Source organism: Centroberyx gerrardi, chromosome 17 (assembly GCF_048128805.1).
Source record: "Centroberyx gerrardi isolate f3 chromosome 17, fCenGer3.hap1.cur.20231027, whole genome shotgun sequence".
Classification (NCBI taxonomy): domain Eukaryota; kingdom Metazoa; phylum Chordata; class Actinopteri; order Beryciformes; family Berycidae; genus Centroberyx; species Centroberyx gerrardi.
In genome coordinates, this window is record NC_136013.1 from 8,070,015 (window position 1) to 8,073,101 (window position 3,087).

Sequence of the window (3,087 nt, forward strand, 5' to 3'; positions counted from 1 at the left end):
GCAGAGTAGATTAGAGGACAGAAAAATAGAGCGGAGTAGAATAGAGTGGAGCAGAGCAGATTTGAGTAGAGTAGAACAGACTAGAGTAGAGCTGAGTAGACTAGAGTAGAGTAAAGAAGAGTAGAGTCAAATCAAGCAGATTGGAGAACAAATAGAGCTGGACAGAATAGAGTGGAGCAGAGTATAAAGGAGTAGAGCAGTGTAGAGTAGAATACAGAAGAGCAGAGTTGAGTAGAATTAAATAGTGTAGAGTCAGCAAAGAGCAGCACAGAACACAATTTATTATGCAGGATAGCACACAACAGTCCATTTTAGCAGAGTAAAGCAGATAGAATATTATTTACCTGCATGACAATATCCCAGTGCCACTGCAGGTATTATATAGGATTGACCCTGAATGTGGCCCATGAGGGAAGGATCCCATGTACAGCGACAGAGAGGAGAGATAAAGCAGATCCCTAACCCGACTCTGACCACCTCTGCATATATATGGCCCACATCAGCATGGCTGACAATACACACAATGCTTGTGCATATGCTAGCACATATATGAATGTAGACACACATACATGCACACACACACACCCAAACATAGAGCACATTCAAATGCAAGCATGCACACAAGCACGTATGAGCACACACACTCACACACACACACACACTCACTTACTCACTCATACACACACAGAAGCACACACATGCCCGTAAGCAGCTGGTGACCCTCGGCTAGCTCCCCTTATCGGTATAAGCCGGCCCTGGCTTAGGGATAAGCAAAAGGAAACCACTGGAACAGACACTTTGTATAGATTTAGGAAATATTTATAATGTACAATTTCTGGAGCAGCAAATGATTAACTCGCTGTTTTGCAATGTATTGTGGAGTCGCTTCCTAAACACACAGTGTTAAACATTTGTGATTTGAGTCTTTGTGGATTGGACTGTGTTTGCACAGCCTGTGATATATGAATATATATATCACACCCGTAGGGCTGTGGAGAGTATTTTCTTCACCATGACACTCTTTATTACAGCCCGCTGAAAAGGAAGTAGTTGAGAGCTTTTTGGCCCCTGAGGTTTTAAATCTTACATTCATGTATTAAATTTGCCAAAGAGAGATCAGTCAGTGGATTGAATCAGAGGAGTAAAAACTGTCCTCAAATTTCTCAGCCACTTAAATCCCACATGAGCAGAACTCGCCAAACCATCACAGTCATTTCGGCAGCCGGCAGTGAACACACAAATCCCTTTCTTGTGCCTCTCGCGGCTTAGAGCTGCAGAGAGTGGAGTGGTGGGCTGTGGCACGAGGCTTTGAGGTATTCAAATGCACGCCTACATGACTGGACAGATGAAAACAGCCCCTGGGGTGGTCCTCTCGCAGGTAGGGCGGTGGTGTGTGTGTGTGCGTGTGTGCATGGTGTGTGAGTGTTTCTGTACAGTGCGTCTGTGTGTTTCTGTGTATATTATCTGTATGTGTGCGTGCATGTGCGTGTAGCAGTGCGTATACATACATGCCCACCTCTGTTTGCGTGTGTGTGTTTATATGTGTGTGCGTCCGTCGGAGTGTGTTTCTGTGTGAGTCTCCGGCCCAGTTTCCTGGTGTCTGGCTCACTGCTGATAAGGACGCGAACCTCTCAAGGCTTAAATACACAGCAAATTGAAGAGACAATTAGTGCTCTGTTGTTTTACAATCAATAAATTTGCTGCAGCACACTTAAACGGTGAACGCTATTGAATCACTATGATGATAGTTCACTTGTTGCCGCTGGCCACTTACGCAAGTGCTTTTATAACGGAGGTGTGCCAAGGAACAATTGAGCTGTTTTTGACTGACAAATCGTGTATTTCGCCGCCGTTCATTAATTTATGCGGTTCAAACAGGAGCTTTGAGGCTTGATTTATCAACTGCTAGCGTGAATTTCCAACATTAATCTCCCGTGTTGGACAGTCCCCCCGGTCTCATTAATTGTCAGCACTGGCCACCTCTACAACCACTTTTATAATGGAGGAGCGCTGAGTATCACCCAAGCTGCTTTCTGTGGATCTGGAAAACAACAGGGCCCATTTATCATGGTAGTTCCACTGTATCAGATACCAATCTATCTCCCCTCCCTAAAATACCAGATTGTTCCCTCAATTTATTCGGCTCCCTCCCCTCCTTTCCTCCCCATCCCTCTTTCACTCCCCTCCACCTTTCCTCCATTCATCTCTCCTTCCGGCAAGATCCCGCAGGCCAAGATCAAACTGTGAATTAGAGAAGTCCTTGAGAAACCCTGATTCAGACGATTCAGTGTCTGCTCTGCGGCCCTCCCGCGTCCCCTCGTGGTCCCCGCCCGTCCATCTATTACTCCCCTTTAGACAACTCCCCCCCTCTGCCCCCTTTTCCTCCTCACCAGCTCGTTTGCCACTAAATCACCTCCAACAGTTATCTCGCCCTGCAGGAGGGAGGGGCAAAGAGAAAGAAACCAAAGAAACTTAAAAGCAAGAAAGCAAGAATAGCAGGAAGGATGGAAATAAAGAAAAAAGGAAGAAAGAAGGAAAGAAAGCAAGCAAGAAATAAAAGAACTGACTTATGTCAGTCGCACACCAGACATGATTTTGTGAGTCTGACAGTTTGCATCCATTCATTGTATATGAGAAGCAAGAAATGGAATGTGCACGGGATGATGGGATGTCGAATTTTATACCCTTTATTGTCCAAAAATAACAATTTGTGTGGGAAGATGTCTCATTAAACATTATTTTCTTCTGCACTATTCATTTTCATCATTGGTGACATCATCGGCACATCAGGCACAGGACAATAAACTGAGAAAGGAGAGAGACTAAAGTAACTTGACTTTGATGAAGAGACACAGTTGATGTTGGAACGATAAAGGCTGATTGGTGTGCTTCAGTTTCTCTCCTTTCTCAGACTTTGTCTATTTTGGAAAAATCTCAATGAAAACTATGGCATTTTAATGCCACCACATCATTTGAAACAATAACAATAACAATCACTTTCACAGAAAATAGAGCTGAAATGTGCAAATCATCCCATTCATTTTGATGGCAAGTTTTGAACACACAGCAGCGGGCGACATGAAGACA